Genomic DNA, 23,231 nt, shown 5'->3' with positions numbered 1-23,231 from the left:
TCCGTTAACAAACAAATTTCTTACCCAAATTAGCAACCCGTCATTAACTCTCTTGTCGACACATTGATTGTGTGAGCTATGACTTGATTGTGAGTGTGAGCGATCCATACCCAACCGGGACCGACAAGTGGTATCAGATCTGTGTTTATTGCTATTTGGGTAAAGAACTTGTTGCTGATTGAAGATCTGAAGAACAACGATGACGTAAGCAGAACACTGTTTTATTGAATAGTGACGTCAGCTTCTATGTTCTTCATTTCCGTCCAGATCTACAAATTACCGGTGCTTTCTTTTCCTTATTTTGTTTAAAGTTTACATCTTTATTGCTTAATCTTGCTCAAATCGAACCGAATACATCAGATCTGAAAATCTTATTATTTTTAAAATCTGATCTTTTACTCTGTCTTCACTGATTTACTAAATTTTGCTTTTCAAAATACCAAAATGTCTGGTTACGAAGAGCAAGAAGTCTTTACTAATAAGATTCCCAGACTGTATGGACAGGAGAACTTCACTAAATGGAAAGTTTTATTCGAGGCTGCTGTGTGCTACAACGATGTAGACATGTGGAACTCAATCAAAAATGGTCCACAAGCAGCTGATGGTGTAGGTTCTACTACTACTGTGTGTGATAGAATGAAGAAAGCAGATGACATGGCCTTAGCCATGATTAAGCTAGGACTGTCTTGGGAAATACTTACAAAGGTTGCACATTACACTTCCACGAAAGCTATGTCTGATGCAATTCTTGAAATGTTCGAGGGGAACACTGAGCTAAAGAACATCAAGAAACAGTGGCTCAAGCAACAACATGAGAGATTCAAATACAAGGATGGAGAAAGATTGAAGACAATCCTTGATAGATTTCTGGCTATAGTGAATGACCTAAGAACATATGACTACGTGATGACCGATTTTGACTTGAACACCAAGTTGCTCAATTCAATGCTGAAGGAATGGTACACTGCCTGCAAGTTCATCCTTCAAAAGCCCAACTTTGATCAATTAAAGGTGGATGATTTAGTGTGCTTCCTTCAGGCTGCTAAGTGATCGAGAATGAAATGATCAAAGAGGAGAAGCCATGTTTCCAGGTGTCCAATGCTCTTATTGCACTTATGGGGAACTTCTCTACCAAAAATCAACAACAGATTCCCATCGTAGAGGAACCAACCGAACATGGTGTTGATACAATTAAATCATTTATTAGTGGTAGCTCAAGTCACAAAGGGAACCAGTTGTCACACCCCGACTAGGTAGTTGCGGAAGCGTAATACGGGAATGTAACAGATAACACTGGTATCAACCACATTGTTTATAAAGAAATTCAACAAACTAATTTACATCATATTACATTGGTAGGTACTAAGTTTACAAACTAGATGAAAATCACATAACCAGTTCACGGGCTTCTTATTCATTACTACGTATTTGCATCTATTCACAGCTATTCAACTTACCTTCTAACACCAAGCACGAAAGCAAATCATTCCAACTTCGGCTTACCTGAAAAGCATGTTAAAACGGGTCAACTACGTCTAGTTAGGTGAGTTTCAAGTTTCACGAGTACGAACAAAATCAGTATACGAGTTCGTAAAGTTCACAATACGTATGTATATAAGTTTGTGTATGATGTATTATACTAAGCCACAAGTGAACCTAAGACAGCTCGCACTGCATGGCCACCCTTGCCCATGTACTCCCGTTCTCATTTAACAGCCACTTTGACCCAAGTATGTACGATGTCTAACACCACATAGCATAATGTAATAAGTATAAATGACAATGTGCAACTGTGTAAACAAGTATATCCAGCATACACCACCGGCTCCTTCAGTTGGGTTTGTCAAACCGATAGTACTATCCACACGTCACTGGCACGAAGTTAATCACTTGTGTTTGTGGGGACTTTCAAGTGTTAGTACTTAGATAATTCACATCACCACACGTTTTCAAGTATATAAGTATATGTAAACATGCTTTCCACACAAAATTTCGTAAAACAGTTTAGAAAGTGGGGTCGTGAAACTCACCATATTGTAGTTCGAGCAGGTAATATACGTCAATAAGTGTTATGCCTCGATTATAACTCGTATCCTATAATCGGTATCGTACTGTTAATACTAGTACAGTGTTTAAACCAAATCGGGCTGTATAACTAGTCTGGTTATAGCTGTTAGGCCCAAAACATGACCATAGTCTTAGATTGTGACGTTGTATACTATGAAATGTTTAAAACTGGATTTGGCTCAGTTTCACCGTTTCCCGATGCCAAGTTGATCGTTTACGCGTTTAGGGAATAGTTAAGATCACACAAACTTAAGTAAACATGTTGATTGTTAAAATGATTTGATTTATGAAAGCATCTTGAGGTTTCGGTATCTGGATTGATCGCAGGGTTCGTTTCCGTTTTCACACGGGTTTGATTATACAAAAGACGTACAATCCACCCGAATTGTGCGGAATTCTCGTAAAAAGTTTGTTTTTATCAATTTCATTCAAAAATACGATATTTGACCACTTTTGACATTTTGACATATCAGTCAGTCCGTTAAACACAAAACTGCCGGTTTCGTTAAAACAAATATAGTTTAAATCTTGGATTATGTACTTATATATAAATTTTGAAAATTTTTTTAAAAATAAATTAAATTATGCAGAATTTTATAAAACTATTTTCATAAATTTTATGATTAGTTATCCATTTATAAAAATTCATTTAATGTGTTATAATTAAGTAATAAATAGCCCGTTTATACTAAACGACATCCGAAAAATCCGATAATTTTTTCAAGTGGTCTCAATATCAGTACATATTCCCTGCAAAATCTCCAGAATCTAATTCTTTGTTCAAAATGCCTTTTTGCGCGTTTTTCGGCTATTAAAACTCGGTTAAAACATAATTGCACAAATAATACTTAGACATCTCCAAAGGTTCTCAAACTTTACCAGTGATCTTAATATAGAATTTATTAGTTCCAAACAAAATTTCATAATTTTTCATGAAGTTTAACTATTTTTTCCAAATAAACGCCAATAAATGGTAATAAATTCGTCAAATATTCTTCGTTTATCGAAAAATTACCAAATTTAAACAGGGACTCATTTAAATGATCCCTAATGTCCCTGAAAAGTTTCACAATCTAATAACAATCACGTCACAACCTAATACTAAACAGCCCTAAACGAGAAATACGGCATTACCTTGTCGGTTTTCAGTGGTTTTTGATAGCTTAAACGACCCTCCGGGCCTTGGTTGCAACTCAGTGTATCTACATATCATATAACATCAAACCAAGCATAAATCATCCATTAAACAGCCTTGTTAACTAGGGTTTCGGTTTTGGTATCAAACCGAACTTTCAAACCGTAAAAACGTTGTATTCATGTTCTAATCCGTGTTTTTGACCAAAAATCAACATGTTTCTGTTTTGTAGACATGTTTAACATCAAAACATTATTTTACTTGATTTTTACGGTTTTTGGATGGTTAAACATGTTTATTACTAATCAAGAACTAATTTGTAGGTTCCTAGCCGGATCTACACAGGAGTATCTCGTAACACGAGGGTGCGGAATCCCCACGTTATACGATACGAGCGTAAGATATGAAATACGTTAAAATCGAAACACAAACACACGTTACAATACTAATAAGCACGTTGTATTGCAACACTTCAACACGTGATCTCTGATCACAAATACACGTTCCCAAAAAAAACTCACCAAAAACCAAGCCGAAGTGAGGATATATACTCCTCGACAACTTTGCCTAACATGTTAGGCGAAGTTGTCCTAACTTCACTTGTCCACAAGTTCGCCTACATCCCAGGCGAACTTGTGTGACACAATATCTAACACCAAATCAAACAATCTAACTCGATTACAGACACATACCAAACACTAGATACTGAACTACTGACATCATGCGCCAACAGACTCCCCCTTGGAAGTAGCTTCATATCTCAATCTTCATTCACGTGTCTTGTAATCCCAAAAATCTCGTGTCACCAGTCTTCAAGCATGAACACCCTCTTTGACACAAACAGACACCACTCTCTGATATTTCTTGGCTTCATCTTTCCATGCAGGAATATAGAATATCTTTTTCTCGTTTAGCACCTGCAAGTCAGCTTGACACAAATTTACCAAGTGCATGGGATTCTCAGAATTTCTTGTTCATCTTCATCTTCCATAACCGCTTCAGCTGTTTGGCTATCGACATACCACCACTTTAGATTCTTTAAAACATCCTTGGGCATTGTCTTCATCGGCACTTCTTTCAAACACCGAATCGGCGTATATTTCATTACCATCCAAGGTTTGCCATCAGCTCTCACTCCTCTTTCCTTATCTTCAACTAGCTTCCCTTTCTGCGGCTTTAACAACTCAAACTTTTTCTCTTTGATACTTTCTTTCCACACAATCTTCCCAATAATTCTGGCCATATTATCATCACTTCTATTAATCAACCCCAACTTAGCCAAATCCTTCACCTCACACTCAGGCAAGGTATTCAAAGATCTCAACATCCTTTTAAAGTACTGAATCCCATCAAAACGTTTAATCACAAATAACCTCAACTGCTCATCATACAACCAACATATAATACCCTTCTTTGATTCAGCATACCCTTTGATATTGTAACTCTTCTTGAACATGGTTGGAACCGCTGGCTTCTATGTCTTCACAAACCACTGAGCGTAGCCTTCTTTCCATCTCGGCTGCTCTTCCCATTCAGACTCATCACTTTCCATATCTTGACCCACATTTTCCTTATCAACGTCTGGGATATCATGTTCTACGCTGTCATCCACAATCTCTCCCTCTTCAATCTCACTTCAATCCACAATTTCTATGTTTAAATCTTACTAAACAAGCTTGAAATCTTCATGAATTTAATATTTACCTTTAGGGTTTTGGAAGGGATGATGCAGAACTCAGCTGATCTTGATCTTAGTTTAGTTAATGTGCAAAATATCTTTACTATTCTAATATATACAACAAGTTAGAACCAAGGGGGGTGTCCCACCCTTTTTGCGGCCGCAACCTATTAGGCCCATTGGACCTCCTTTTTGGCCCAATGGTGCCTCAGTATTCGTGCCATACGCAAACGTCGGTCCAAAATTTAGTTCGGTTTTGGTTTTTGCAAGAAAACTAGTTCGAATGCGAAAACCAGCGCGAAAACGAGTGTTTTTCAGCTTCTTTTTGTAAAATAAGAAAAACATACTGACTCGTTGTAAAAATCCAAAATATTTTTACGGATTGCCTAGAACATGCCATATAAGTGTTTTATAAATCTTTTTCGGCTTAACGGATGCTACAATGCTCGTTTTGATGTTAAAGATTGTGTTTAAACTTATAGCGTGTCAATAAACGAAACCTTTTTCGTTTAAAGAGTTTTAAACGTATTGGGGCCTAAATATCAATATGTTAGCCTCTACAATATATCTACAACTCGTATATGACCCCTCAGTATATATACGGGTCATAATTAGTTTCAGTCGGTTACTCGTTTAAGCACTACGAATTAACCGATTTATCGTTTACTTGTTACGTAGTGAATATAGTATACCTCGTTTTGTCACGAATGTCACACCAGTCAAGGTTCAATGTCCAAATTATTGACGACAATGACTCTGCCTCAATGGCAAGTGGACATGTGCCCTACTCTAGTGGAAACAATGGTCAAGCAAATGAAGCTCAAGCACTCTTCTCAATGTTCACTGAGTCCTATAATGCATTTATGGGCAAGAAATTAATCCACACAAGTGTCATACAAGATGATCCGGAAAAAATAGATGTTGATGACCTTGAGGATATGGATTTAAAGTGGGAGGCTGCAATGCTTGCACTCAGAAGCAAGAGGTTGTTCAACAGGACTGGTAGATCTTTAGTCTCTGGCCCAAATAAGAGGATTGGGTTTGATAAGTCCAAGGCAATATGTTACAATTGCCAACAGCCTGGACATTTTGCCAGATAATGCAACCAACCCATAAATTTTCAGATGAATCAGTTCCAAATCCAACAGCCTAGAAATCAGCTGCAATATCAACAGAATCAGAATCAGCCAAGAAACAACAACTTCAACAACAACAATCCCAACTTCAACAACTATCAACAGCCCTAAATGAATAATCAACAAGTTGTGCCTTAGAATCAATACTACCAAAGAAACCAATACCCTCAAGCTGCTCAAAATAACCTCAACAAAACTAATCAAACTCAACCAAGAAATCAAGGGAATGTAGCTGTTACTGCACAACATGAAGGTAACTTTGATTGGAGTGATCATGCTGATGACATCACAAAGGCTAATGTTGCTTTTATGGTAAAGATTGATAATGAGGTTTGAACATCATCTTCTCAGGTACAGTCATCTCCTACAACTGAATTACATGAAACAATTAATGCTTTAACTATATAAGTAGACAAGCTAGAGGGTGAGTGTTTCAGAAAACAAAGCTTCATTAATGGGTATGAAGCAGAAGCTTGGAAGATGATTGTGTGAGTAGCTATAGAGCTCAGTAGAGATACATCACTAAAATAGATGGCTTAAAGAAGATGTTGGTTGAAGAGAAAGTGAAGAACACAAAGTTACAAGTTGACAATGAGTTTCTAAAGAACTTGGTTTCCACAGGAAACATTTGTGGTATCTTGAACCAAGTTAATGAAAGATAAGTACAAGGCTGTTCCACCACTATTCAACAACAACTTTTTGCCCAAGGATGACAAAGAAAAGAGGGATGGTTATCTTCAACAATTTAGAGATGTTTTTCAAGACAATGAGGAATTTGTTGATCTTTACAAGAAAGTTGAAGTGAATGAAGAGGGAGAGTTTGTATTGAAAGAAGATGTAAGAGAAGACAAGTTGATAGGAGTGCAAGTCTCTGAGGATGAATTTGATTCTGATGATTTAAATGCAGATGACTTGAGTGACTTAAGTGATCAGATCACTGATGAAGAGATTAAAGCTGGTGAAAGAGGTAGAAGACAGAAGAAGGCTGAAACAATTGATAAACTGCCCAAACTACCCAAATTGACTCCAAAGATGATCAAGAACAATTAAAGGATTTGAAGAGAGCATGTGTCTTTTGACATATGTGAAAGATCTAAAGTGAGTTATAATGCAGTAAGGCCACCAAGCATGGTTGTTTTGCAAGAATTAGTGACAACAACAAGAAAAGGGTCACTGAAACAATTGAAGGTGACAACTTCATTCCAGTTTACCCAGTTTTCTCAAACCATGAAGTGTTTGATGTTGGGGAAGTTGAAACCATGTAGGAATATGTGAAAAGGAAGTCAAGGCATAAGGAAAACTTACATGTAGAGCCTATGAATATGAAGAAATTATCTTTATTAAGGGCAAAATTGAAAGACAAGATATCAAGATTGAAGAATTTGTTCCTTTTTCAATTGACTTTGATGGTCTGAAGACTTAGAAATTACTTGGTGTGAAACCACCTAGACCAAGTGAGAGATTCAAGAAGGGAAGTGATCATGAAAGATTCAAGGGGAAGGTGTGGTGCAAGAAATGTGATGAATATGGTTACCACACTGATTCCTGCAATGAAAGGCTCAACTTCAAAACCTTCCATGTTCCAAATGAGACAAAGTTTGGACAAAACTTCGTGTTTTATAAGCAGAAATATGATGTATACTTGGGAAAGGGAAAGTTATGTGAAAAAGAAACTATGAGTCAAGATGATCAGAAAGCAGCAGAAAAGAAAAAGAAAGTTGATCTGAAACCTATGAAACCTGTTGCTGAACAAGGTAGAAGAAGCAAGTTTCCTAAGAAATCTGAATCTGTAGTAAAGAAGAACTTTCAACCTTTGAGAATTATTCCCAATTAAAACACAAAATCAGTTAAGTCTGATGATTCTCAAGATTCACCAAGTAGTGAAAAGAAAAGAAACAAATGTGTCTTTCCTAGAAAGAAACCAACTGAACTAACTGGTGATGAAAAGTTTTTGTTGAAACATGGCTATGAACCTCAAGGATTTCTTTGAAAATCTAAGGTTGAATTTAAGGAGGAGATGAATATGGATGTGAGAGACTACTCAAGCAAGAAAGACTATGTTGTTCAAAAGTGTGACAATATAGTGGCTGATTGTCATAGCACAACTTCATTTGTGAAAACTCCAAGGGAATGTGGATATGAAACTGATAATTCAGATAACATTGAAGTTACCCATGAAGATCCTGAACCCATAACACTCACACCCAATGCTGCTACTGAAATTGAAACTAATGATTTGCATGTTGAAATAGCTTGCACCTCATCATCTAACTAATCACTCTCTTTATAATGTGCAGGAACAGTCCACTTCACTGAATGAAGTATGGTATATGGACAGTTGAGTTTCTAGGCACATGACTTGTGACAAGAGGTCACTTGTTAACTATGAAGAGAAGTTTGAGGGTCCAGTGGCATTTGGCAGTGATGAGAATGGAGGTAAAATTATTGGAAAGGGTATCTTGACAAATGGGAAAGTCACATTTGACAATGTTTTCTATGTTGAAGGACTTCAATATAATCTTTTGAGCATATCCCAGATGTGTGATAAGGGTTATAAAGTTGGCTTTGATGAATCACACTGTTTCATCTTAAGGCCTGAGTGTGTTATTCCACCTGATATGATCATGATAATGGCCCCAAGAAATGGAAATTTATATGAACTTAACATGAAGGATGCTGTCTCAAGGGGTGGCACATGCTTTGTTTCTAAAGCCACTGAAAATGAGTCAAAATTGTGGCATATAAAGTTGTGTCATGTCAATCTCAAGAACATGAACAAACTAGTCAAGGTTGAGCATGTCATTGGCTTACCTACTAGAGAGTTCAAATTGGATGAAAATTGTGTTATCATGTCAGAAAGGAAAGCAACACAATTCTTCTTACAAGACTAAAATCATCAACTCAATTGATCAAGTGCTTGAAATGCTTCACATGGATCTCTTTGGTCCTGTGAGTGTTCCAAGCATTGGGAAGAAAAGATACTGTCTTGTGATCATTGATGATTTTTCAAGATATACTTGGGTTTGTTTCCTAAGTACAAAGGATGAGGCTGCTGAGTTAGTCATGAACTGTGTAACAAGGGTTGAGAATCAACTAGATAAAAGGGTTAAAGTGATGAGAAGTGACAATGGTACTGAGTTCAAAAATGGAGTTATTGAAGAATTTTGCAACAACAAAGGAATACTTCAGCAATTCTCAGCTCCAAGAACTCCTGAGTAGAATGGTGTTGCTGAGAGAAGAAACAGAACACTCATTGAAGTAGCAAGAACAATGCTAACTGATGCTTATTTACCTGTCACCTTTTGGGCAGAAGTTATAAACACAACTTGTAATGATCAGAACAGGGTACTGATTAACAAAAGTCACAACAAGACTCCCTATAAAATTCTTTTTAATAGAAAGCCCTATATTAAGTTTCTCAAGCCTTTTGGATGCAAATGTTCTCTTTTGAACACCAAGGATTACTTGAACAAGTTTCAAGCAAAATCCTTGGACTGTTTCTTTGTTGGCTACTCTACACACTCAAAGGCCTACAAAGTATATGTGATATATCACTTGAGTGTAATTGAATCATCTGATGTAGTCTTCAATGAAAATCAATTCAACACAGTTGATGGTGCAGCATGGTTGTTTGATTTAGAGAAATTGATCAAGTCTTTCGATCTATCCTGAAGACTATAATGAATCCTTTTACAAAACCAGTGTGATTGAAGAATCAAAACAGAAGACATTGGATTTGGAAAAGTTGTGGAAAATGGTTGCAAGTAAAAAAGTGAATATACATTCATAAAGGATCCCTCAAGTGCAAATGATGAGAAAGTGCAAGACAATGATCAAGAGAACAATCAAAATCAAGAACAAGATCAAGCAGATGATAATCAAGACAATCAAGAAGTGCAAAATGATCAAGTTTAAAATGAGGAAGATCCAAGCAACCAAACTGGAGAAGAAACTGACACATGAGAAAGGTTTCAAGATTTATTTGTCAATGGTGCATCTACTTCAGAACAGAACAATCAGGAAGCACCTGAAGTTGATAAAGAAGCTGATTTGAGCATTGAAGAACCAGATCTCAATGAATCAAATCTTGACACTTATGTGTCTACTAATATGATAATTCAAACCCCTTATGTTGAAAAGAGTCATCCTTCTGAACACATCATTGGGAATATATATGAAAGAGTTACAAGAAGTCATTCTGAATCTGCAAAAATTTGTTTGTACTCCTGCTTTCTATCCCAAATAGAACCAAAGAACATTGTTCAAGCACTAAAGGACAACTGTTCGGTGGAAGCAATGCAAGAGGAGTTGGCTCAGTTTAGTGATAAGTTTGGGAACTGGTTGACAGGCCAAGAAACAGATATGCAATTGGAACCAAATGGGTGTTCAGAAATAAAAGGGATGAAAGGAGTATTTTGATTAAGAACAAAGCTAGACTTGTGGCTTTGGGATGCCTACAAGAAGAAGGTATTGACATTGAGGAAGTCTTTGCACCGGTTACAAGACTTGAAGCAATAAAAATTTTCTTAGCTTATGCTGCCTCAAAGAATATAAGGGTATTCCAACTTGATGTCAAATATGCATTCCTAAATAAAAAGACAGAAGAGGAGGTTTATGTTTCTTAACCACCAGGTTTTGAGGATCCTATTAATCCTAACAGGGTGTATAAGCTAAACAAAGCCCTGTATGGACTTCATCAAGCTCCTAGAGCTTGGTATGATGAATTGTCTAATCACCTACTTAAAAATGGTTTCCAAAGGGGAGCTATTAACAAGACCCTCTTTTACAAGAAGAAAGGAAGAGATTTGCTCTTATTACAAGTCTATGTGGATGACACTATTTTTGGGTCAACCAATGAACAGATGATGGAGTTTGTAGAGGTAATGAAGTCCAAGTATAGTATGAGCTCAATGGGAGAAATGAACTTCTTCCTTGGATTACAAGTTCAGCAGAAGGCTAACGGGATATTTATTTACCAGTATAAGTATGTATAGGACATACTAGACAAATTCAAATGTAATGATCTGAAGACAGCTTCAACCCCTATGGATTCAAAAGAAAAGATGGTAGCTGATAAAAAAGGGGGAGCCAGTGGATGAGCATGAATACAGAGCAAAAATTGGATCACTGATGTATGTAACTGCTTCAACGCCTGATATCATGTTTGTTGTATGTGTCTGTGCTAGATTCCAGTCAAGTCCTAAGGTTTCTTACATGAATGCAGTCAAGAGGATCTTTAGATATTTGAAGGGAAGACCTGATTTGGGAATTTGGTATCCAAAGAACCAGTCATTTGATCTAATTGCCTACACAGATAGTGACTATGATGGCTGCAATATGAGCATGATGTCTACTTCATGAGGGTGTCAATATTTGGGTGATAGATTAGTGTCATGGCAATGCAAGAAGCAGACAACAGTGTCAATCTCAACTGCAGAAGCTGAATATATTGCTTCATCTGCCTACTATGCACAAGTCCTCTGGATTCAGAACCAAATGCTGGACTATGGTTTGAATTTTCAAAACACCCCTATTTACATTGATAATACTGCCGCATCTTTTATTGTTAAGAATCCTGTGCAACATTCCAAGACCAAGCACATTGAAATCAGAAATCACTTCATAAGAGATTGTAGTGAAAAAGGTTTAACTGAAGTTAAAAGGGTTGATACAAGTGACAATATGGTTGACCTATTCACAAAACCACTTGATAGAACCAGGTTCAACTTTCTTCTGAAAGCCCTATGGATGATCAATTCTAATGAGGTCTGATTTATGATGTGTGCTTGATTGAGCAAACTGACTATCTTCTCAAAGTCTTGATGAATGTTATTTGTGTGTATGTGTTTGAATATGATACTTTTGATGTTGACTGATATGTGCTTACTTGACTATATGTGCAAAATTAGGTATCTTTGATACTTATGCTTGTTTATCAGTTAATATTTGTGTGATGTCATGATAAAAGTTTTGACTTGAGTTACTTGAATGTGTATGCTTATCTGACATCTTTGATGAAATGTTTGAATATGTGTGTTATCTGATCAAATAATGTTATTTGGATAGGCTAGACTATGCATCTTAGTGTTATGATAATATCATTATTGATTAAGATTTGAATATGTTACAACCGTTTGTGTCATAATGTGTTTTTATGTCAAAATTAAATGTTCAAATGAAGTTTCAAGTGAATTTTGCATGATAACAAAATTTTGATCAAAACATGAGCAAGTTGTTAATGGTGTAGGAGATATGATAAGACTATTCAGTTCAAGCTTTAAAGAAGCTTAAAAAGATTTTCAATGGAAAGTCTCAAAAGGAATTACTTTTCCTGAAAATTATGTCATTTGCCCAAGTCTGAGGAGCATATACTTGTATATGTTTGGCCCTATCATCTACTTGTAGATTTGAAAGGATAGCCATTAGTCCATAGACTAAAAGCATGTGGGGAAATAGTAATTTATTCTTTCAGTTAAAATTATGCCATTGACTCTAAGCCAAAAGGACATATACTTATGTGTGTGTTTGGTCCTGCTGTTTACCTGTAGACAGACAGAATAGCCTTTAACCTGGAAGCTAAGAGTACTTGGGGTGATTGAATTTGTTATAATGGGAAATGATAGTACATTGACTGCTTAGCCAACCATATGGAATTAATAGACAAAAAGGGCACTTAGTACAGTCATTAACATGTATGGTTGCTTTCCTATGATATGTAAAATCTAAGGTGATATAAACATAAAGAAACTGCTAAGATTTATGTGGAGTTACATTATTGTCAAAGCATGTTCCAAGATAAATCTTTTCGAATGACAGGCAGAAAAGTGATTAGCCAGTCATACACGAGCCCGTTGGTATTTGGTCCCCAAAATGAAGTATCTTATCAATAATGACAAATAACAAATGTGAACAAAATTACTTTACATATTTAATCAACCAAAAGTTGATAAATGTTCACAAGCTTTTGAGAAAAACACAAACATGAGGGTTAACAACAGAACTACAGGGGTGGAGGCAATAATATAAGTCCTTTAACATCCCGAATGAAAGGCTTGTTAATTCAAACTGTAAGTCCAACGTTCAACCTCAAATATGTTTGAAAATTTGAAAAGAAGAATAAAAAAATAAGTTCTGTCATTAAAAGTTTTTAAACCAAATCCAGGGCTTTGGTTAAGCACGTAATGTGGGATTGGGCCGCGTATGTAAACCAAGATCCTAAGGGATCTCGGTGGGCTTTTGGGAGTTATTTGGGATAGTTTTTTTGGTTCCCTATATATATAGTGTGTATTGTATAGTGTTTTGGTTGTTCATTCACTAGTTAAGTTTTGGCCATCTACGTGTTTACTAGACGAGGTTGTATTTGTTCTTAAGCACCAGACGTATAATAATACGTGTGTTTTGAAGCATTTCTTGTGTTGCGTTATTGTGTATATTCGTGTTCTTGAGTCATCGGGTATTAGGATTCCGCACTAATACTTGGTTGGTTGATATCATAGTTGTAGCGATCCAGATTCGGGACTTACAATTGGTATCAGAGCCTTTGACATAGTCAGGCTCGTCATTGTGATTTCAACAGATTCAAGATATCAAAGTTTGGTGGTGTTGTTGATTTCCGGTGGGTTAGTGTTCGGAGAAGAAGAGAGAGTCAATTTTGGGTAAAGATTGGTTTTGGTTAGAAAAGGAAATCAAATCCCATTTTTCTCGGAAGTTTGTTACACTAAAGATTGAGTTAGTTGAGAATTAGTTCTCGGCTACTGTTGGTTCTCGGCCAAGATTAGTTCTCGGCTACAGTTGGTTCTCGGCCATAGTTGGTTCTCAGCTAAGGTAGTTCTCAGTTGACTTGGGTTTTCGGTTTTCACCCTGTTCTTGGTCAAGTTTTGGTCAAATTTAACTGGTTCTTGGTCAAAATACTCAAGTTCTCGGTCAACTTGGCAATCTGTGATTGCTGTTTGGGCCTGATCAATCTGATTTGGGCTTGATATTTGGACTTTAATAATTTTTTGGACCTTAAAACTCAATTAACTAATCTAGTCAAAATGGAACAATTAACAAATGGTAACAATTCAGCTAACTCATCACTTCATCAAGAACTGGATTCAATCAAGGGGACAACTACTTGCATACCCAGTCTCTTATCTAATGAGGGGTTTAGTGAATGGAAGTTTCGTTTTGAGAAATACTTTAAGATGAAAGATTCCAAAGTATGGAGAAGTATTGTTAGGGGGCCTCAGAGATTCACCTATCAAAGGGCAAACTCAACTGAAGTTATTACGAAACCTGTGGCTCAGTTTGACGATGATGACTTTGCTAAAGTTGAGGAAGATGAAAAGGCTCTTTCTACTCTAACCATGGCACTCTCACCTGAGATTGCCCTTCAATTTAGAGAACTTCAATCTGCTAAAGAGTTGTGGGAGGCATTGATCAAGGTGTATGAGGGAAATGAAGATATGAAAAGAAGTCGCCAAGACTTGATGTGAAAAAAATTCAACATGTTTAATCATGTTCTGGGGGAAACGTTGAAAACTCAACTTCAAAGGTTCATATCATTGGTGACTGAAATGAGATCAACAAGTATTTATCTGGCAACTTCTGAAATAAACAACAAGCTGGTGAACTCACTGCCAAAGAGTTGGGATATGAATGTTGCCGTCATCAAAAAGACTAAAGATCTCAACAGAATGTCTATCTCTGAGTTGATAGGTACAATCAAGGCATGTGATATGGATGATAAGCAACATGCAATAAATCATGCCAATTCTTACAGTGAAGCAGGATACAACGTTAATTCCAATAGTGCCCTCATCTCTCAAGACAGCTTTTCAATGTTCAAGGCTACTCAACAACCACCTCAAGGAAACTTCCAAATGTTCACTTCTACTCAAGGCCAATCATCTTCTATTCCACCACAACCAGCTCCAATATTCTTCACTAAGTCTGGTCAATCTTCAAATGATACTGGAAAAACCGCACACTCAGGGGCCACTCCCAGTCAGAGCTTCAGTCATATTCCTTCCATCCCAAAAGTGACTTAGGAGAATATAGCTCTAATGCCAGGATTTATGAACTGTTATAATGCATTTTTAGCTGGAGACTTGGTTCAACCTGTGGTTGCTGTTGAACTTGATCATATCCATCCTGACGATGCTGAAGAACTGGATATCCCTTGGCAAATCGCCATGGCAGTGTTTCGGGAAAAGAAGTTCACTAAGAGGACGGGTAGAAATAATTGGAACAAGCCTTACAATCAGAAAGTGGGTTTTAACAAAGACACTCTTAGATGCTGCAACTGTCACGAGTCGGGTCATTTTGCTCGTGAATGTACTAACCCAGCAAAGGATGGAAACACGGAAAGGGCATTGGTTCCAGTTGAGAATGCCAGAGGTTAGGCTAGAGGTACTTCAGAAAATGGTAAAAGAGGAATGATTGCTCAACAATTCTCTTGGGAGGGACAGATGGCTGCGCTCAACATTGGAAATCAGATTGCTAACTTTGCCAATGTTGAAGACACTTGAGAAGAAAATGCTACTGAGGAGAAGATCAATGAACCTCAATTTGCATATATGGCGTTCACTTCTCCCAGTTCATCTGAGGTAAGTTTTCAACCATGCTCTTTAGATTGTGTTGAGAAAATAGAATTTTATAAGCTTCATAATGACAACTTAATTAGAGATATGGAAAGAATAAAATATGAGAATTTTAAACTTAAGAAAAATGAAAAAGCTTTCTAAGATAAAATAGAAGCTCAACAAAAGGATATCTCTAAGCTTAAATCCGATTTTAGTATAAAGTCTTGTCATCACCTTGATGCCAAACAAGAAATCGCTGAATTGACTGCTAAACTGGAAGCCTCCAAATTAGAAATTTTGAATTTAACTAGTAAATTTGAAAGGGCTGAACTAGACTTTAAGAAATTTGATGGTTCCAGTAAAGTAGTCAACTCAATGATTGAAAATCAATTGTGGTGGAAAGAAAATGAAGGTGAGGGAATAGGATACAGTCAAGTTCCCCCAACCTACAACCACAATTATGTCCATACCCCTGTTACCAAAGAACATGAAGAAAAGGTAAAGGACATGGAGTACGGTAAACAAGAGAAAGGTGATGAACCTGTTCTGTGAATGCTGGTCCGTCAACTTCAGATATGAATGATTCTAATGTATCTACTTCATGTGCAGAAAAAGTAATTGTGAAGGAATGAACTGATGAGGATGACGACCCTTGTTTTGAATTTAATAATGACATTGTTTCTGATGTTTCTTTAAAACTTCCTGTTTTGAATTCTGTTATTCCGACTGTTTGTATGGGCTCTTTTTTAAAGAGCAAGGATTTTTGTGTGGTTGATTCTATTGAAACTTTGAGTTCTAATAATGTGGGTTCTAATAATATTGAAAATTCAAAAAATACATAGCACCTAAATTTGTAAAAGATGGATTCTCTAATGACAAACAAGGTGATAAACTCAAAAATGTTAAAAGTGGTCCTCGCTGTTTTAAGCAAACTGTCCCAGACAACCAGCCCAGACGAGGAGTTGCCAAAATTGATTTCTTCATAAAACGCCAAACTTATCTTAATTGTGGCACTCCCGGTCATATTTCCAGAAACTGTCCACATCGTTCATATGTTCCTTATTATGGATTTTATCAGAGGAACATGCCCCATATGCCTCATAACTCGTACAGGCAAAGATTCAGGCATAATCATGCTAGTCCCTCTGACGATGATTGGAATCGAAACAAATCTGGCAGGTTTAGTCCTCATCAGACCAAACCTAACATGTTTCGCGAAAGGGTTAGAAATGGTGTTTCAAATTCAAATTCAAATTCAAATATAAACACTAAGTCTAAACCAAAAAAGGAGGAAAAGACAAATTCGTCCTCTTCTAAACCCAAAACACCGGAGGTTACGACAATCATTCGTACTTATAATGCCAAATCTTATAGACATAAGTGGTTGCCTAAATCTCCGGCAAAAACATCTACAAAATTTATGTTTGACGATCAAATGGACATGTCACGGCAATCTGTGACAACTTTAGATGAGTCAGGGTCACCTAGTGTAACTATGGATTGGGTACCAAAATCTAACTAATCCCGCGCTTTTTGTAGGAACAGCTATGGAGGAATATCATCAGACCTTGGTATGTAGATAATGGCTGTTCCAGGCACATGACAGGGGATATTACCCAACTACACGACATTCAAACATTTAGTGGTGTGTATGCGTCTTTTGCAGGAGGAGAGAGAGGAAAGATCACTCTGAAGGGTACTGTAAGTAACGGTGTTCTAAAATTTGAAAATGTTAATTTTGTTCCTGAGTTGAAGCACAGTCTGTTAACTGTATCACAAATTTGTGATAAAGATTTTTCAACACATTTTACTAAAAAGGAATGCTTGATTTTGAAACTTGGTATCATCATACCAGAAGACTGGATTCTTGTTCGATCACAATGAAAAGATAATGAGTATGTGATCGACATGAACAAAAATGTTCCTGATGAAATAACATGTCTATTTTCAAAAGTGTCAGAACATAACTCCATGCTATGGCATCGTCGTCTTGGTCATGCAAATTCTAAAAACCTTAATCGTCTTGCTAAAAATGGTTTGGTACGTGGTCTACCATTAAGGATTTTGTAACTATTGAAAAGTGTGTGGCTTGTGCCTTGGGTTAACATCATCGAAAAGCTCACAAGCCGAAGTTGATTAATACCATTTCATCAGTTTCCAACTGCTTCATATGGACCTTTTTGGTCCAGTCCATGTCTTGAGTCTATCCCGTAGCTCTTATTTTCTTGTTATTACTGATGAATACTAACATTTTACTTGGGTGTTTTTCTTGTTAAATAAGAGTGAAACTGCAGATTTAATCAAGTTTATTGTGCTCATGGAGAACCAACTAAATTTGGAGCTGAAGGGAATCCGTTGTGATAATGGGAACGGAGTTCAAAAATGCAGTATTGAATCAATTCTGTTCAGAAGGGGGGGGGGGGGTGCTACGTCAGTACAGCGCCGTAAGAACACCACAACAAAATGGTGTAGCTGAAAGAAGAGACATAACTCTTATCGAGGCGGCAAGAACTATGTTATGTAATTCTAAAATGCCACTGTTCTTCTGGGCAGAAGCTATTAATACGACATGCTATGTTCAGAATCGGGTGATAATTAACAAATCCAAGATGAAAACCCCATATGAGATTGTCTATGGTCAAAAACCCACTGTTGCACATTTCAGAGCGTTTGGCTGTCCACTGTTACACTACTGAATCTCGAGTCTACTCCAAAGTTTGGGGCCACAGCTGATGATTGTTATTTTGTTGGTTATGTGGGTAATACAGCTTACAGGGTCTACAATAAGTCAACCAAGCAGATTCTAGAGTCCTATGAGGTTCGTTGGTTGGAAGAAAATGAGACTGATGCTCCTGTTGGTCAAGACTGGTTATTTGATTACAATGAAATCTTCAAACCATTCAATGTGTTTCCAGTCATCAACACAGAACCTTCAGGTGGTTCTACAGTGGAAGCTGCAAAAGATGACCCACATGCAGTATCTCACATCTCTCCATTTTTGGATGATGATGTCACTGAATTAAGTAATGACCCACCTGCATCCAACGCTCAGCCAAAGGAAACTCCAGAAACCGAACGTTAGTCAAACTTGTCTGAAGATGCTTTTGCAGTTGAGGGGGAGAGTTCTATCCATCAGATCTTTGGAAGCACACTGTTTCCCGATATCATTTCAAATGAATATGTTGCCGGTACTTCGTACTCTCACAGTAGGGCGACCTCTGGATGGAAGAATCCTCTTGCTGATGTTAATGAGAACTTGTCAAACCTCCAACCTAACAGTGATGTTTCCGATCATTTAATTCCATCAAGAATTCATAAAAATCATTCAATTGAGAATGTCATAGGTCCCATTGAAACGGTAGTGTCCACCAGAAGTCAGACAGTACACATAAACAGCTGCATGTATTCCTGTTTCATTTCTCATATTGAACCAAAGACAGTAGAAATGGCTTTTCAGGAACCTAGTTGGGTTGATGCTATGCACGAAGAATTGAATCAGTCTGATAAGTTGAAGGTTTGGAGATTGGTTAAGTTACCAGAAGGAAAGAAAGCTCTTGATACAAGATGGGTTTTCCGAAACAAACAAGACGACACCGAGGTTATTGTTCGAAATAAGGCATGGTTGGTAGTTCGTGGTTTTCATCAGGTTGAGGGACTAGATTACACTGAAGTCTATGCCCCAGTGGCTAGACTTGAGGCCATTAGAATTTTTCTGGCCTATGCATCATACATGGGGTTCACAGTGTATCAGATGGATGTTAAGACCACCTTTCTGTATGGTGAAGTCAAGGAAGAGATTTATTTTGATCAGCCACCGGGTTTTATTGACTCTAAGAAACCAAATCACTTTTACAAGCTAGACAAGACACTATACGGGTTACATCAGGCTCCTCGGGCGTGGTATGCTACATTGACCGCACATCTTCTAGATCATGGTTACAAGCGAGGAACCATCGACCAGACCTTGTTCCGGAAAACTGTCGGAAAATATTTGATTCTCGTACAGATCTATGTACATGACATTATTTTTGGATCCACTAGCGCAGAGTTGTGCACAGAATTTGAAGGTATAATGAAGAAGAGATTTGAAATGAGCTCATTGGGTGAAATGATAACATTTCCAAGGCTACAGGTTCGCCAAAGCTCGGCAAGAATTTTACTGCATCAAGGGAAGTATGTTGAGGATATGCTGGAAAAGTTTGAACTCCAAGATTCTAAGAGTGCCAACACTCCCATGGCAGAAAGGCCACTACTGTCATCTGATCCTGAAGGGAGTCCCGTAGATTAAACGTACTATCGACCAATGATCGGGTCTCTAATGTACCTCACAACCAGTCGTCCTGACATCATGTTTGCAGTCTGCCAATGTGCTCGTTTCCAGGCTAATCCTAAACTCTCTCATTTATTTGCTGTTAAACGTATTTTTAGATATCTGATGGGACAACTGAATTTAGGTCTTTGGTATCCCAAACAATTATAATTTGATATGTATGCTTTTGCTGATAGCAATTATGGTGAAGATGACATTGACAGGAAATCCACATCCGCTGGTTTCCAGTTCTTAGGAGATCATCTCATTTCATGGCAGTGTAAGAAACAATAGATGGTGTCTACCTCGACCGCCTAAGTGGTGTATGTTGCCGCGTCAACTTGCTGTTCTCAGGTTATCTGGATGCAAAACCAACTGCTGGATTACGGTTTGGAATTTCTTGATACTCCTATTTTTTGTGATAATGATGCTGCCATTGCAATTGTGAAAAATCCGGTTCAGCATTCTAAAACAAAGGAAATCAATATTGAAATTCATTTTATTCATGACTGTTTCGATCGAAAATTGATTCACCTTGAACAAGTTCACACTGACAACGATGTGGCGGATTTATTTACAAAACCGGTCGGAACAACCAAATTTAATGTGCTTGCGAGTTTTCTTAAAATGCTTCGTTTCGAGGATTGATTCTTTTTGGGAATAAATTTGTACCTATTCATTTAATTTGTACAAATTTAGGGGGAGAAAAATCAAAAAGTCAAAAACAGTGTGTGCGCGTTGTTTTTTATTACAAAAAATCAAGATTCATTCTCGCTTAAAATTATGTCGGTTGCTCAAGTTTGAAGGACATATACTTCTATGTGGCTAGTCCGGTGTTCTACTCATAGTTTCACAGGATAGCAATTTACCCAAAGACTAAAAGAACCCATGGCGATTATGATGTGTTTTGCATTCTTTCACTTAAAACTATGTCGGTAAATCTGAGCTGCAAGGACATGTATCTTCATACATATTTGGTCCGGTTAACCACTTGTGGTCATACAGGTGTCACACCCCGACTAGGTAGTTGCGGAAGCGTAATACGGGAATGTAACAGATAACACTGGTATCAACAACATTGTTTATAAAGAAAATTCAACAGCTAATTTACATCATATTACATGGGTAGGTACTATGTTTACAAACTAGGTGAAAAACACATAACCGGTTGCGAGCTTCTTAAACAGTATTATATCAGCGTCTATTCACAGCTATTCAACTTGTCTTTCTAACACCAAGCACGTAAGTAAATCATTCCACTTTTGCTTTACCTGAAAAGCATGTTAAAACGGGTCAACTACGTCTAGTTGGTGAGTTTCAAGTTTCACGAGTTTCAATGAAATCAGTACACGAGTTCGTAAAGTTTACAGTGTGTATGTATATATGTCTGTGTATGATGCATTATACTAAGCCACAAGTGAAACCGAAACGAGCTATACTGCATGGCCTCTCCTGCCCATGCACTCCTGTTGGCATTTAACAGCCAATTTTGCCCCATGTATGTACTATGTCTAACACCACATAGCAGTATGTAAATATATAATGACAATGTGCAACTGGTTTTACATATGTTCCGGCTTACCCCACCGGCTCTGTCACAGTTGGGTTGGTCAAACCGATAGTACTATCCACACGCCACCGGCACGAAGTTAATCACTTGTGTTTGTGGGGACTTGTCAAGTGTTAGTACTTAGATAATCCACATCATCACACGTTTTCAAGTATAACAGTTTATGTAAACATGCTTTTCACCCCAAAAGTTCGTAAAACAGTTTAGAAAGTGGGGGTCGTGAAACTCACCTTATTGTAGTTTGCACAGAAATTACGTGTCAGATAGTCAGATGTCTCGTTTATAGCCTGATTCCTATAAACGGTATCGTATCGTTAATACTAGTACAGTGTTCAAGCTAAGTCGGGCTGTATAGTTAATCTGGGTATAGCTGTTAAGCCCAGGACATGACTATAGTCTTAGATTGTGACGTTGTGTACTATGAAATGTTTAAAACTGGATTTGGCTCAGTTTCACCGTTTTCCGAGCCTAGCTCAGTTGATCGTTTATACGTTTCGGGATTAGGTAAGATGACATAAAACTTAAGTAAATATATTGATTGATAAAATAAGTTGATTTATGAAAGAATTTTAAAGTTTCGGTGTCTGGTTTGATTGCAGGGTTCGTTTCCGTTTTCTCACGGTTTTGATTATACAAAACGCGCACAATTCACCCGAATTGTCCGGAATTCTCGTAAAAAGTTCGTTTTTATCAATATCATTCAAAAATATGATATTTGACCACTTTTGACATTTTGACATACCAGTCAGTCCGTTAAACACAAAACTGCCGGTTTCGTTAAAACAATTATAATTTAAATCTTTGATAAATCATAACTAAATATGTAATTATTTATAAATTATGTAAATTTTTGTAAAAATACATTAAGACATGGAGAATTTTATAAAAATATTTCCAGAAATTTTATGATTATTTTTTTATTTATAAAAATTCATTTAATAGGTTATAATCATGTAATAAATGGCCCGTTTATATTAAACGACCTCCGAAAAATCCCAAAATTTTTACCAATGGCCTCAATGTGACTACATAGCCCCTGCAAAATTTCCAGAACCTAAATCTTTTGACAAAATGCCTTTTTGTGCGTTTTTCGGCTGTTAAAACTCAATTAAACCATGGCTGCACAAACCATACTTAGACATTTCCAATGATTCCCAAACTTTACCAGTGATCTTACCATCCCATATCAAGCTCCAAAACCAAGTTTCATAATTTTTCAATATGTTTTGCTATTTTTCCCAAATAAACGCCCATAAACGGGAATAAATTCACCAAATATTCTCCGTTTATCGAAAAATTACCAAATTTGAACAGGGACTCATTTATATGATCCCTAATGTCCCTGCAAATTTTCACAAGCTAAAAACAAGCACGTCACAACCTAATACTAAACAGCCCCTAAACGAGTATTACGGGTTTACCTTGTCAGTTTTCGATGAATTTTGCTAGCTTAAACGACTTTCCGGGTCTCGGGTTGCAAACTCAGTATATCTACATATCATATAACATCAAAGCAAGCATAAATCATCCATGTAACAGCCTTGATAATTAGGGTTTCGGTTTTGGGTTCAAACCGAACTTTCTAACCGTAAAAACGTTGTATTCATGATCCGTGTTTTTGACCAAAAAAGTATATGTTCCAGGTTTGTAAACATGTTTAACATCAAAACATAATTTTACTTGATTTTTAGGGCTTTTGGATGGTTAAACATGTTTAACACTAATCAAAACATGTTTATATGATAATCATATGGATCAAACTTTGTTAAA

This window comes from Bidens hawaiensis, unplaced genomic scaffold, assembly GCF_021521415.1.
Source record: "Bidens hawaiensis isolate Kalapana, Puna unplaced genomic scaffold, B.hawaiensis_p1.1 tig00001035_1, whole genome shotgun sequence".
Taxonomy (NCBI): Eukaryota; Viridiplantae; Streptophyta; class Magnoliopsida; order Asterales; family Asteraceae; genus Bidens; species Bidens hawaiensis.
This window is presented reverse-complemented; position numbering follows the sequence as displayed.